The sequence below is a fragment of the Onychomys torridus genome, chromosome 17 (assembly GCF_903995425.1).
Source record: "Onychomys torridus chromosome 17, mOncTor1.1, whole genome shotgun sequence".
In the NCBI taxonomy this organism is placed as follows: domain Eukaryota; kingdom Metazoa; phylum Chordata; class Mammalia; order Rodentia; family Cricetidae; genus Onychomys; species Onychomys torridus.
This window is the reverse complement of record NC_050459.1, coordinates 38,610,549-38,624,867: the sequence shown is the minus strand read 5'-3', so window position 1 is coordinate 38,624,867 and position 14,319 is coordinate 38,610,549. Positions and strand designations below refer to the sequence as shown.

At 40.9% G+C, this 14,319-nt stretch overlaps 1 pseudogene; it reads left to right on the top strand.

The window, feature by feature from the left end:
• The window catches only part of LOC118597750, a 31,934-nt pseudogene extending 18,440 nt beyond the window's left edge, over positions 1–13,494 (top strand).
• The last annotated feature ends 825 nt before the right edge of the window (positions 13,495–14,319 follow it).

Below are 14,319 nucleotides of genomic sequence, written 5' to 3'. Positions count from 1 at the left end.
AGGGATGCTCCATCCACACTGAATTCCAAGTCTACCAAGACAAGGCCAGCTTTAGTCACTGATGTGAGTGTTGAGGCCTTGGCCTGTCTAGGAAGCCATAGATACTTCCTACTCCTGAGCCCTACAGTGAGGCAGACTGGCCCACTATCTACAGGCAAGGTACATGAACATAGTTTCACACATGTATACAGTGTATTTCAATCTTCTCCATCAGCCCCACCATCCTCCAATCTCTCCCACCACCCCCTACTTCCAGTCTCCATTTCTTACCTGCATCTTTCTCTTTCTTTATAACCCACAGAGGACAATCAGAGCCTCAAACCGTCTTCTAAATACCCATCCATATAGCTGTAGCTTAGCACCGTTCTCTCCCCTCCTCAGAGAAGCTTCCTGTTGTAGTAGAGTGGCTGACACCGAGGTTCACAACCAGTCAAAGGGCAGAGAGTAAGGAAAAGGCTCAGAGACCATCACTGAGGAAGATTAGGAAGACTGTAACAGCCTTAAGTCAGGGAGGGCCACTGCAAAACAGTGCCTCTGGACATAACAGAGCCAATATGTTCACGAATTCTCAGCAGCTGTGGTTGCCTGCACACATCTGCACAAGAGCAACAGTCCAGCATGGATGAGGAAGGAGACCAGAAGACCCAACTGGCAGTTGATGGCTGTTGGGGATAGGGAAAGTCAGTTTTCCTTGGTGGGGTGGCCCCTCATATGTCTCCTATGCTCCAGTAGATGCTCTATAAATGGAGAGTTTTAAATGCTTTTACAGTCCATCAAAACAGAGAAACAATTGTGGGCAAAGAACTGAATTGTGTAAGGAGTATAAATAAGAGTTACTTAAACAAGTTTTTTTTTGTTTATGATGCTACATCAAGAACTGTTTCTTTTCTCCTGGTCTAGAGATGCTGTGTTTTAGAAAGGTTTTGGGTTTTTTTTGTTTGTTTGTTTTGTTTTGTTTTTTGTTTCTGTTTTAAACTTTTGGTTTGTGTTTGCTTTGTTAACTCAAGTTTTCACATGAAGAAGAAAAATTAGGGTCCTCTTGTATCTGCCATTTGCCGAGTACCTTTCACACAAATAGGTGAGTTTAGGGGTGCACATTTGGCCATCCTCACAGTACTTGCTTCTGTGGTTCCTGATGTTTTCTAACCTCAGTGTCACCTGTAAAGTGACTTCATCCCACCCCAGTGTCTGAATTTTACTCTAGAATTACTAAATGAAAAATCTGCCAGTGGGAGTGTGGGCAACGGAAGCCAAAGCACCACAGTGCCCAAGCTTTCTTCGTCCATTGTCTGTCCTTGGGATGCAGATTAGTGAGAGACATGAAGAGAAAAAAACCCACCGAAATTGACAAATACATGATAACACTGTGGGGTGCTGTAAGTAGAGCAGTGTGTAAAGTGTAAAAAATGCAGAGAAAGCAGAGAGAGGAAGTTTCACGGGTTCTGTCTCTGCCATCCATTTTCAGAGCCAGGAGATTCTGGGAGGGCTGCAATGATAAATGGGCTCCATTACATGTTGGCATTCAGTTTTGCTTACCAGCAGAGCACTCAGCAGGAGATCAGAGGAGAAAGGCAGAGAATTCTCTTGGATCACCCCACAGGTAGACCGGCTGTGCCTTCAACCCGAGGCTCTTGACAGCTCAACAATCTCTCCATGGAAGGCTTGTCAAGGGCAGTGGCTCCCTGCACCTGAGCCCCTGAGCTGAAGGAACACTGGAGCGAGCATGTGGCTCAGGCAGGCCTTGTCCTTCTCCCCATTCCCTCTGCCCTGCTAAAAACTGTTAGATAACATTCCCAAAGCTAGCCACCAATGTCCATTCCCTTCTTTGGCCCCTCCTGAGGCTGACTACCAAGGTCCAGCTATCAAAGTATTGAAGTCCAGCAATTAAGAGCCCCCCATTTGGCTCACCTAATTAACATGCCCAATTAAAATTAAACACCCCATCCTAACACAGGATTTACCCCCTTTACCTTTACAAACTGCCATTTTCCTATGGGTCATTTCTGTCTCCCCTCTATCCAGATGCAGTCCTTTGTTCTTCTGGAACAAATAACCCTCCCGGTCTCCCATGTTTCCTCCTTTTCCCTCATCCTCTACCTCCTGTCTTTGTCTCTTATTCCCTGCCCTCTGTCTCTCTGGGGCAAATAAATCTCCTTTGTACTGAGAACTTGGTTTTAGGGGTTCAGAGCCAGTGCTTTTCTCTTCATGAGCTATACATCCTGCCCATTTCTACAGATATAACTTTTTGTTAGACATCACTGAACTTACCCATTTGTACCACCTGTTTCATAGTTTATACCAGACCCAGGGCTTAGAAGAAAGTTCTGGAGTGAGTTGGTAACAGAGGATTCCTAGGAAATGATGTGTTGCCAGTGCTCTTGATAACACAAAAGCTCCCACACGGACAAAACAAAGCATTCATGACTATGAGTTGACTAAGGATTCAAATGAACCATCTCTGAACGTCACAGATTTCTGGATATGAACCAACATTGTCCCTGACATCTTCCTCCATATGGATGTAAGTGGTGATACACACTTTTAAATATATTCCCTTTAGTAATTCTGCATGTGTCTCTAACTACAAAATAAAAAGAGGGTGATAAAAAAAAATCACCTGATAACAATTTACCCGAAAATCTCTTTTGTAGTGAAGCATAATGTTAAACCACATGCTGTGTGGGCTTTGGGGTATAAATTCCACCTAGCCTGAGAATAAGATCAGGTTCTTTGAATCCTTTCTTTGCACTGACTTTCACCCCTTAGGGAATCTCTGGTGTCAGCTTTCTGGATGTCTTTGTTTCAGATGCAGCACCTGTGGCTGGAGGTTTCGCTTTAGGAACCTCATCTGTTTGTCCTTTTCCTGCCAGTAAATGTGCTTAATGACCACCGCAAATCTCTTTGTCATACTTTCCTTTGTCACTTTTCACGGACTCAAATCCGTTCTCTAGTAATTGTCTTCAATTTTAAAAAGCCCCTGAGAACAGTACTCATTATATTACCACATGTTTTAGAAAGTTTCACTAGCTGTTGAAAACTAGTTTACTTTATATTTTCCTTTTTTTAGATATTTTGTGGAATCGTTCATGTTCTGGGAGGAAATAAAAGTCTTCCACCAATCCTACAAGGAACATTTCTTTTAGACTTGTTGCCACCCCTCAAAAAATTTGTTCTTCATTTAAAAAATATTTTTTATTATCTTATGAGTATTTTGCCTGAATGTAGGTAAGTGCACCTTGTGGATGCCTTATGGCTATGGAGACCAGAAGAGGAGGTCTAATTCCCTAGAAATGGAGTTGCCATATGGTGTTGGGGCTCAAATCTATATCCTCTGGAAGAGCATCCAATGCTCTTACCCACTAAGCTGTGTAGCCATAAGTTTCTCTGGTTCTGCCTAGCCCCAGAATCAGGACGAATCTCTCCCACCACCTTCCCTCAGCCGCTTGGTGGCAAGTAAGCACACAGAAGCTCATATTACTTACAGACTGTATGACCTATGAGTCAGGCTTCTTGTTAGCTAGCTCTTATAACTTAACTCAACCCATAACTATTAATCCACGCATCGCTATGTGTTCCGTGGCTTTACCTGCGTCCCATTACATGTTGCTCCTTGGACGGCGGTTTGGCAACTCCCCACTCTCCTTTCTTCTCCAGGCTCTCCAGTTCAAAAGTACTACCTAAGCTTATTCTGCCTCGCCATTGGCCAGACAGCTTTATTTATCAACCAATCAGAGCAACACATATTCACAACATACAGAAAGACATCCCACAGCAAAGCTGTGTCTCCAGCCAGGCTCCCAAATTCTTTATCTCCAAAATTCAGTCATTTTACTAATACAGATTTAGGAGTTGACTACCCCGATTCAATGTTACCTAACATACAGTAACTACTACCTCTAGATTCTACACTGGGTGTTATGTCAGGAACTGCAGGAGGATGAACCAATCAACGGCAAAAGTAGCCTGAGGAAATATTTTTTCGACAAAAATAATCACTGTCCTTGAGATTTCAGAATGTAAAGCATCTTGTGGCTGTGGATAAGATGGGACGGCCGTCATCTGGCTGCTGATCTGGAACATCCCCTGCAGAACACATCTCCATGTCTCGGATCAGCTTTTACCTGCCATAAGGAGGTACCCATCCGTCTGTGTACACGCACCGCCTGCCCATGTAAACCATGCTAAATCATCTCGTGGAAAAGTGGGCTTCATAAAAGGGACTTTTATCTGCTTATGCGACAAGGCACAGATCCCCAGCCCAGGATCTCTATCTATAGTTTCTGTCTTGTTCTCTGATCCTGCTATTCTCTCTTATGTTCCCATTTCACGAAATCCACTGTTCTCATTTGCTCTCTAAGGCCATTCATGTTCTGCCTTCAGCATCTGCGTTTCCTGGTGCTTCTTCCAATTTCATTTTCTTATATGAATCTGGGCTCTGCAGACTCACGTTTCATCTACCATCTTTAATTTTTTTTTTTTTTGAGACTATCAAATTTCTAACTTGTGATCCTCCTGCATACAGGTTAAAGACACACATTGATTAACATTTTTGATCATAGGGAAATCTTGAGTCTTTGTTTTATCCGTGAGGTGGCAGCATTTTTCCGCTGGTGAGTGCTATTTCTCTGAGTAAGTTTCGCTGTTGTCTTTCAGGTTTGGTTTGGTTTGGTTTTTCATGTGTTTTCTCATGTCAACAGTCTCTTAGTTCCTCATCACCACTGTTCTTCCCCATCATTGAACGAATTAGATTTGGGGGATTTTCCCACACCCAGGGCAAGGGTGTTGAGGGAAACGTCTAGAGTTTTAAGTATAAAACTGGCTTTCACAATCCTGGAAGCAGACGGACAGCTCCCTGAGAATATGGCCAATTGTTGTATTTCCTTCACTTCTTTCCCTCTGTCTTGCTGTTCTGTTGCTTATTTTCCCATTTTCCCCGCTTGTTTGAAACAGACTAAGTTCTGGAAGGTTTCTGTCTTCAATCATTTCTATACACACGCTGCTAGTGGGAAATACACACACACACACACACACACACACACACACACACACACACACCCCACAGTGGCCCATTGTTTTTCAGAAGTGACTTTCACTGACTCTCCTGAGATTTGCCCCAGAGCAGCTCACCTGCCACTCTGGTGATTTTAATCTTTGGTGTTCCTCGGTTGCTTTGGCCAGATCTCAGCTGTTTGGGCATTCTGTGTTTGTTTACATGGAAATTTCTTCTGTGTTTTCCTGCAGAAACATTAAAAAAAAAAAAAAGAAAAAAAGAAAAAAGAAAACTCAGAAATTTGAGAGGGAAATGATTTCTGCAACAAGGCTCGCACCAGAAACCCACTTAAATGCTCTCATTGATTTTGTGCATTTTCTGTGACAAGCCAGCTTTTGGCTCATATGTTACATGAGACATGTTTAACTATTGGTGTTCCTTGCTTGATGCAACTATTCAGGGAACATTCAGTTTAACTCTCACAGGAATTAATATGAGACCATCTTTGACCAAAGAGCCAAATCGGAAGCAATGTTATCCATAGAAAATTTCCATTTCATTTGCTACTCAGTGGTTAGCACCTGCTACTTATTAAGTAATGTTTTTAGGGTCTAGTCTTCCTAAATTGTTTCTTTTGTCTTTGTAGCCATTGAGAGCCTTCACCTCTTTCCATTGTGGCTATTGGCCTCTGATTTAAACATTCACACATGTTAAGGCATGGACCATCATCACACATACACGTACACACACACTTTTCCCTGTCTAGTTTGACTTGGGTAGGCATAGATAAGCATTTGCTTCCACATTAAATTGGAATGGCACCCAATGAAGATAAGTTGGGCTATACAAGGAATATTCTTACTCTTCCTGGAGAGCTCTGGGACACACTGGTATTTGCCTGACCACTCTGTCATTCAGAGTAGGAGCTGGCACCCGAGCTATCCATGGCTTGTTTGACTGCCCAGTCTGTGGGCTGGGTGTTCCTGGGATCTGTAGCATGAATCTTAAAGGTACTTGTTAATAAAACAAACCCGAGGCCAGTTATTGGGGTGAATGCTGGAAGATCAGAGACGCAGAACAAGCCACGGCTATCTCACCTTGCTAGTTCCTCAGGTGATCCTGTTTCCTCAGGCTGGAAGCTTCTGAGTCCTCCTCCACATGAATCTCAGCTGAACTGTGTTTCTCCAAAGCCTGAATGCTAACCAACCAAATGCTTCACTAACTACATGCTTTTTCTCACTTAGTTCCTGGTCCTCATGCGTTATATACCTTTCTCTTTCTGCCCCCACTCCCTGGGATTAAAGGTTGGGTTTCTGGGATTAAAGGCGTGGATCACCTGTTTAGCTGTTTCTAAAGTGGCCTTGAACTCAGAGATCCCACTAGCTCTGCCTCCCAAGTGCTGGGGTTAAAGGTGTGTACCACCACCGCCCAACTTCTGTTATGGCTTACTCTTCCCATTTTCTAGCCACCATTTTTGGCTTTGTTCTAGTGGCTGTCTGTTCTCTGACCCCAGATATGTTTATTTTGGGGAACACACAATATTTCAGGGAATACAATACCCACCACAGGGATCCAGTCTTTTAAGTCCATAAAGATGTCTGATATGCTTCCCTATCAAATGGAAAGTTTTCAAAATTATGAATAAATTATTTGAGATTGAACACCAATATTTAATTGATGAGAAATCAATGTTTGGTTGTTCCATGATAAGAAAGAAATGATATAAAAATACAGCTAAATTTCCTCATTTCTCTTTCTAAGAAAATATTTCTTAATACTGAAATGAATCATCACTCAAGGAATTACTCTAAGAACAATTTCAAATGACAGAAACAACCACCTGTTGTTTTTCTATATAGGACTCCTTTTAACAGGAGCAGAAGGCTCCCCCCCCCCAAAAAAAAAAATGCTGGTTGATTTACAAATAAGTGTCTTCAGTTAGAACAGAAAGAGAGGGTGACTCAACTGTGAAGAGTATTTGCTGCTCTTGCGGAAGACCTGAGTTTGTCTCCTAGCACCAGCATCAGGCTCTCTACAGCAACCTGTAACTCCAGTTCCAGGTGCTCTGATGCCCTCTTCTGGCCTCTGTAGGGACTGCAGACCCATGGTGCACTTAAAAGCAGGCATGCACACACATACACATAAATAAAAAAAATACAAAATTTTAAAATGAGTATAACTTTTACATGTTTAAAATCATCTTACAAGTGAAACTTAAGTACAAGTAGACTTACCAAATTCTGGCTGAATAATCTGTAAATAAGGGTTTCAACTGTCTTTATTCCTCTGCCAGGCATTCATAAGCTCAGCTTAAACTGAAGGATAAACAGGAAAACCATTCAATAACATGTTAAAATACCTATGCTTGATATTATATAAGAAAGTCTTTTAAAGTGAGCTCAAAGTTTCAACTTTCATCCATATCTTTTGGTGTAATATAATTCAACTTGTGGCTTTTCAGCATATTTGTGGTTGTATTCAAAGTTCATTAAGTACTACTCCATCTGAGAACTGTTTTGAGAAGTAAATGGTGGCAATGGCCAGTGTTTTGTCCTGAAAGTTCAAGCTTTTTGGCAAACCCATGGTGCAGACAGTGACTAGTTGATTCTATTAACATCTGGTTCTGTCAAATCATGGCACACCTAAGCAGCTTCAAGGGAGAGTGCATTTTATTACCAAGATAAGCCCTGGGAGAAAACTCCAGCAGAAATCAGACATACACCATCTGCTGTCCTCTCTACAAGGAGCCATGTCCTCCTTTGTAAGGTGTTTATGTCTTCTTTGAGAACAGCCCATTTCTCCTCCCGTGCAAGCTAGGTTCCTCACTACTGTCCTCAGTGAAGACTCCAAATGCCTCCCTTCATGATGACTAACCAACCCATTTCCTCCATTCCAGATTATGGAGTACAGAGTGTGGCCTGTCTGCTTCGAGTTTTCGATGTAGCTTTGAGCCACCAGCAAACCTCTGGATTTTCTGCCTGTGACAGAATACAGACTTTCGTGAATTCTTTTCTACTCTGTTTAAACGCTGGAAGGTAATTTCCCTCCAGTTAAAGGTGCATTTGCCTTTGAGATTTGCATGAATCATAGACTAGAACAGGACTAATTGAAAGACGAGCTTCCAAAGTTAGGAGAGTAGACATCTGTCAGCTTCTTTCTGAGTGTTTTTGTTTGTTTGTTTGTTTGTTTGTTTGTTTTTAAATAAATCATACCAAACAAGCTGTCCAATTAACCATCTTTTAGATTTATCCCATAAAGAGGCTCTTTGACTACATTGCCTTTCCAGTGTTCCTATCATGGTCCGAGCCATTCTGAAGATATCTTGGACCCTCCAGACCAGACCAACCATCAGCTTAACAGCTCAAATGGTCTATAATGAAAGCCAAGTGCAACAGAATCACCCGCATGAGCACTGCCAAAATTCCCTGTCCACAGTACTTGGAGATTTAATTAAATGATTGCTTAAGCCACATTTGAGTTTTAGTGTCATTTGCTACACAGCAATGGATTACCGGAAGACCCATGCTCCAATCAGCTGTGACTCAACGGAACACAGACGAAGCAACTTAAGTCTACTGCAACAAGGAGAGTGGAAGCCTCATTACAGAAAAAAACTTGCCTATAGTGAGGCATGATTGCTTAGTCAGGAAGCTGAGGCAGGGGGATGAGAAGCTGGAGATCAACCTGAGCTGCACAGTGGTTCCCGGCCTTTGGGTTCCTCAGTAAGACCATATCTCAAGAGAGGGAAAGGTATGGAGTAGAAGGCCCCAGGAAATCAAGAACTGTAATTAAATCCCTAGCTTAGCTGCTGGCCTTAATTTCTCTGGAGAAAATAACAAGTAAAAACTGGATCGAGTTACAACCAGACTGATGGGATTTAGATTAAAAATACATAGGTACAGCAAGATGACAGATGAGCCCACTGACGTCACTGGCTGGGTTACAGCTTACAAGGTGATCCTGTTAAGTAAAGGCTGATCAGATCCCAACAAAACTTTAGTTAGTTGGCAGCTTAAGGACAATTATCTAAAAGCCAAAGACAACCTTGGTTACTCTCACAGTTTTTATGATCAACCAAAGCAGCGAAATCAATAAATTTAAAGATGCCTCAATGTTTTTGAAATGTGGCTTAGATGTATTTTGCTGACAGTTACTTGAGAATGAAATATATGTATATGAAATCTGCTGCGTGCACATATTTTTTGGAGAAAACAGTTCAAGTCTTAGAAACCAAAGACATAATTGGTTAGAAATAATGACAGAAAGCAAATATAATTCTTGCTTGAATATAACCACTTTCTCTTAAATATTATGAGTGCAAACCTTCAACCTATATATTTGTAATTGAGTGTAAGCCATATATACACACACATATATATATATATACTTGTAATTAAGTGTAAGCCTTCAATCTATATATATTTGTAATTGAGTGTGGGCCATATATATATTTTATAATTGAGTATAAACCTTCAATCTATATATATTTGTAATTGAGTGTGAGCCTTCAATCTACATATATTTGTAACTGAGTGTGAGCCTTCAATCTATCTATATATGTATGTGTGTGTATATATATATTTGTAATTGAGTGTAAGCCTTCAATCTACATATATTTGTAACTGAGTGTGAGCCTTCAATCTCTCTCTCTATATATATACATATACATTTGTAATTGAGTGTGAGCCTTCAATCTCTTTCTCTCTCTCTCTCTCTCTCTCTCTCTCTCTCTCTATATATATATATATATATATATATATATATATATATATACACACACATATATGTTTGTAATGGAGTATGAGCCTTCAATCTCTCTCTCTCTCTCTCTCTCTCTCTCTCTCTCTCTCTCTCTCTCTCTAGATATATATATATCTCCTTCAATCTCGGTATGTTTGTAACTGAGGAGACAAAGAGAAGCAGTAAAGCCCTAAGCACTTCTCTATCAGTGTGATCACACATCTCAGTTACATGGAGGGGACCAGGCTTTGACATCTGTTGTGTGTACTTCTCCAGGGCATCCTTTCATCCTTTCACTGCTTTTCTAAACTACTGTTGTTCTTTAGAACGCCCTCTAGTGTGTCCTCCTTGTCATTTGTACTGAAACAAGACTCCACTGTAATTCTAAGCATGAACTTTAGTCAAAATTGTCAACTCTTTGGCAGGAAGGTTTGCTCAAAGATGTGTAAATACTCCAGTCATCTACACAATGGTACATATGTTCTGGGACTTGAGGAAAAGAAGCCAATTTCTCTGCCCCCTGACATACTCCTGAATAGTCCCCCTTTCCTTCTGCCTGTCAAGCTGGAGGTCTGAAACTTCCAGTCATCTTTTGCTGCCACATGTGGATGTCATGGGCCTGCAGGCCCTGTAAGGAAGAAGGAAAGATAGATTACCAAGAAAGGCACAAACTGAGTCCCCAGTGATTAAGACTTTGCCTCGGGAATACATCTGGCCTTTGCAGTTTTATGAGCCAATAAGTTCTTTTATTACAAAGATGGTGTTCATTTTGGTTTATGATGTGCAACTCTATGCTTACCCACTGTAACAGTCTTGTTCTCTAAGAGTCTTTGAATGATGTGGAAATAAACTCAAAGTTCCAGGAGGGGCAAGAATTTTGACTGTTGTAGTTACTATTTAATCCCATCAACTTAGTACTTGGTGATAGTCAACGCTCTGTAAATATTTGTTGATGAAATGTGCAAACTGAGTTCAACTTTTCTGAAGATTAGCGTGGTGAATGGTACATAGCTGAGAAGAACATAGTTCGTCTTCATAGAGAACTCATAAAACCGAAAATATCCAGGCATGGTTAGATGTGTTTGAAAAACAAGAAGCAACAGCAAAAGGATTGCTGTGGTTAAGACAGCTGTGTGTTAGAACTAGATTCTGTAGGCTTTGGAGGACATGCTGTGTACATTCCTCCTCAGGTCTTCATCCAGTGACTTCATGCTGCTAACCTGAAACTGACCACTGCAGGATTGTTTATACCCTGGAAATCAGCAAGCAATACAAATAAAAACAGTTATTCCTTTAAAAATGATTTTTTAAAAGGGAGTGAAAAGAGATAGAAAGAGAAAAAAATCAATGTAGTCAGTATTTATTTTCAGAAAGTAAATTTTCAGGATTTAGACCTGGAAAAAAAATTGATCATTTTCTTCTCTGAAAACCAAATTTTATAGAAGAAATGGCTGTATCTTGGATTAGCTAAACTAGTGAGCTGGGAGTATACTCCAGGTACCTTGTTCTCAAGATCCAAATAATATAGCTGTATCTCACTTTAAGAGGTGATAAATAATCCAAGTGTAGGGGTCATTACTGAGGTGATGAGCCTGTGGTAGGGAAAAAATGTATCCCTCAGATAATTTAAAATTAGGGTTCATTCTAGAGAAAAATCTTTCTAGTCAAATGCTACAATAGGACCCTATAGATTCAGCCAGACTTCCCCCAAGGTGGGCATTATGTCTCGAACTTGAAGGCAATGCCTCAGCCTGGCTCTTTGTCATTGATGAGTATGGGAAGTAACCCTAACTCATTATATTCAATGTTTTGGTTAAAATAGGCAAAGGAATAAAGGTATATCTCTATTTGTATATACTTGGCTTCAGACCCAACACTATGAAATCACCCTACTGCCACAGACGGAGAAAGGGGGGGGGTGTTCACTGGGGAATAAGAGGAAGGAAAATAGAACATAGCCATATGGGCTGGTCAGTGTCCATGTGTGAATATGTGTGGTTTGATCAATGCCCTGGTGTGGACATGCAGAATGACCACATCTTTCTGAAGCCCTCTTATTCCTGCTCTCTTCTCATCCCAGTCATTACTGCCTATTACTTGAAAACTTCCAATCAGAGTGTATGTGACCATATAGAGGACACGGAGAAGCCAAAAGAGAATGAAAGCCTCTATAACATTCAGGGCTCTAGCCTTTAGACAATAATAGACTGCTTCTTGGTCAAGGAAGCCTCAGGGTCCCATTTCTTGGACTGGAAAATCTGTAACACTGCTGCTTCTCATGGTGGGCACTACCAGCCTTTAGAAGGGACAATTTTGTTGTGTTAGCTTGTCCCATACATTATGTTACTTTTAATGTGTTGATTTCTAGGAAAACAAACACTGTTAGCCAGTCAAGTCATTTACTAACCAAAAATACCCAGAGATCCTACCCATTGCCCACACAGGCTTGATTTTCACTTGGTTTCAAGTATCTAGCAATGAGGAATAAACTCCATGTTACGGGTAAGAAGTTGAAGCCTGGGACATGTGACTTGATTTCTAATGAAGCCAGGTCTGCTGATTTTATGGCAAGGTCCCCTTCTAGTCTTTTGTTATCCTCCAACTAATGACACCTAAGACTTGGGGGAACATCACAGAAGGGGAGGTGTTAAGATCAGAAAAGCCAGAGGACAGGGAAGTCTGCTATGAGATTGTGCCTCCTAGCAGGAAAGGACAAGGAAGCTACACCCGTAATATCTCAACAGTATGGCTGCCCAAACAAGACCTGAATAATGACAGTGCTTTTTTTTTTAATGCTAGCAGGGGCCAAGCAGAGGTGAGGGATGCATGGCCCTGCCCCTGAGCAGTCATGGGGGTTGGCAGTGTCAAGCTACTCACGCTACGTGGGTGCGGAGGAGGGCAAGCTGAAGTTGGAAAGATATTCTCCTGGCTGTCTCACCTCTGGCTGGACAAAGGCGCTTGTCACTCAACTCCCCCACAATGAAGAGCGAAAGATGCACAGTTGTGTTCAGAGAGGTCACTCACATGTTTCGGTATCGTCAAACAACATGCAAGGAACCACCAGTAATACAATTGAAGGCCGCAGAATGGAAACAATAAGCTCAAGTCAAGAAAAGAAAATAAAGCGGAGCTGTTTCTTATGTATTTACCAGATCGTCTTGAAATTTAACTAAAACTAGGACAGCTATCCCTTCAGAGAACAGCTGTTTTCAGCACATGTTACATCGGGCAAAGCAGCCCCTAGATGTTAATTGTCTGTTGTTCTCGATCATACTTGGGAAAATATTATTAAATGTCCTCATGCTCAGAATGAAAAGCAAAAGCACCTATTGGAGCTTTATGGAGTGTTTCTGCTCTTTTGCTACATTTGTTGAGTTTCTACTCTTGGTGAACATTTCCATTCTGTCCTAATTAGGGACTCTGTAGTTCTAGGTATTAGGTTTACGAAATACCACCTCTGTCTGCTCACATAAATCATTCCCTCTGCTTACAGCTGGCTTTTTGCATTATCCAGTTTGCTTGCTAGCTTGTATAGATTCTGTTCAACTCTATCTGGAGCCACTCAGCATTCATTTAAGTGGTAGAAGTTATTTTGCTTCTTGATGGTCGTTTTAACTTGGATTTCAGTCTTTGCTTATGTTCTGGGAAAGCCAACCATCTCACATAGCTGAAAGACACACAGGATTTCCATGTACTAATGCCCTTCCTGTGCCAGCTCTCAGAGTTACTGGCTGTCACTGTCTATGCTGATGGCTGTCCAATAAAAAGTGGTCAGCCCTGAAATCATATACACTCAGGTTACACTAAATGGACCCAAAGGGCTTTATTTATATTCATATATGTATATATATCAACAAGTAAGAATAAAGAAGCCATTAATTTGAGAAGGAGGGTGTGGAGAGATGTGGGACGAGTTTGGAGGAGACAGAATAGGAGGGATTGGAGTTGGGAAAGGGAAGAAGTGGAGTAACATAATTATATTTTAACTTAAAAATTTTTAGTAAAAATGACATGTTAATATTTAAGCTCCATTTTTGTACCTTTGGGCATCACTGTTGAAGTAGTGACAGTCTCCTCTAATGAAGATGCTGTGTCTGATAAGATAGGTGTGGTTCTTGTCTATATAACAATCACACAGGCACACACACACACACACACACACGATATAATTCTTTGGAACTTTGTATAAATTCTTCTAATTTCAGTTTTCCTAGTGGCCTTCTGGTTATCTTTATTTAGATAGATTGTTAAAAAACTTTTAAAGCATTCACCAGGAGCTAAAGGGGCCATATATAAAACATATTAACAATTATTGTTTTATATATATTAATTAGTTTGTACACATATACATATAAAGTCTAGTTAAGAAACCCAACATGCCATTTTAAATGGCAAGAAATATTTGTGGAACCTCTGAAGTTGAATACAAATTAGAAAACAATTCCATCATAATGTATTAAGTGTGAAATGTAATATGCTTATTAGTTGACATAAACTATAGAGAATCCTGGGAAGAGGGAGGCTCAAAGGAGGAAGTGTCTCCATCAGATTAGCCTCTGGGTATGTCTGTGGGGGATTTTCTTGCTTAA